Source organism: Dinoponera quadriceps, unplaced genomic scaffold, assembly GCF_001313825.1.
Source record: "Dinoponera quadriceps isolate SergipeBrazil2010 unplaced genomic scaffold, ASM131382v1 scaffold13731, whole genome shotgun sequence".
NCBI classification, from domain to species: Eukaryota; Metazoa; Arthropoda; class Insecta; order Hymenoptera; family Formicidae; genus Dinoponera; species Dinoponera quadriceps.
In genome coordinates, this window is record NW_014567446.1 from 1 (window position 1) to 1,319 (window position 1,319).

Genomic DNA, 1,319 nt, shown 5'->3' on the forward strand with positions numbered 1-1,319 from the left:
TATTGCTATTAAATAATATAATTATTTGTTTATAAATATCTATAAACTGTTAATAACATTTTTATAAAATAGTAAAAAAAGTTAATTTTTTTATAAATAAATACATTTTCATGTTTTTTTTTGTATGATGAATTGCCTGAATAAAGGGTTACCTTGATAGGGTAAATCATATAATTAAATATTATATTCATCAAAAATTATATTTAATAGAATTAAACTATTTCTAAAAGTATCAAAAACTTTTGTGCATCATACACTAAAATATAAAAAGATAAGCTAATTAAGCTATTGGGTTCATACCCCACTTATAAAGGTTTTAATCCTTTTCTTTTTAATTTTTAAAAATTCTTATAAATTATTATTTTTAATTACTTTAATATTAGGAACATTAATTACAATTTCTTCAAATACTTGATTAAGAGCATGAATAGGATTAGAAATTAATTTATTATCATTTATTCCCCTTATAAATGATTCTAAAAATTTAATATCTTCTGAATCATCCTTAAAGTATTTTTTAATTCAAACATTAGCTTCATCAACTTTATTATTTATAGTAATTATTTATTTATTAAATTATAATAATAATTTTGATATAATTAATATAAATAATTTTTTGAATTTAGGAATTATTTCTTCTTTAATAATAAAAAGAGGAATAGCTCCTTTCCATTTTTGATTTCCAAATGTAATTGAAGGATTAAATTGAATTAATTCTTTTATCTTATTAACTTGACAAAAAATTGCCCCTTTAATATTAATATCATACTTAATATTAGATTACTTATTAATTCCAATTATTTTATCAATATTAGTTGGTTCATTAAGAGGATTAAATCAAACTTCATTACGAAAAATTATAGCATATTCTTCTATTAATCATTTAGGATGAATAGGAGCCGCAATAATTTCTAGTGACATTTTATGAATAAATTATTTTTTATTCTATACCTTTTTATCTATTACATTAATTTATTTTTTCAATATTAATAAATTATTTTTTATAAATCAAATATATTCAATATTTAATTATTCTAATGAATTAAAATTAATTTTATTTTTAAATTTTCTTTCTTTAGGGGGATTGCCCCCATTTTTAGGATTTTTTCCTAAATGAAGAGTAATTCAAATATTAGTAGAAATTGATCAATTATTTTTAATAACATTAATAGTAATAATTACATTAATCACTTTATATTTTTATATACGAATATGTTATGCTAGTTTTATAATAAATTATTTTGAAAATAAATGAAATATTAAATGATTAATAAAATTTAATAATATATTAATTTATTTAATTTTATCATTTTTTTCAA

General features: G+C 17.0%; 1 pseudogene; it reads left to right on the plus strand.

The window, feature by feature from the left end:
* Positions 1–313: 313 nt before the first annotated feature.
* LOC106751464 lies at positions 314–1,306 on the plus strand (annotated as a pseudogene).
* The last annotated feature ends 13 nt before the right edge of the window (positions 1,307–1,319 follow it).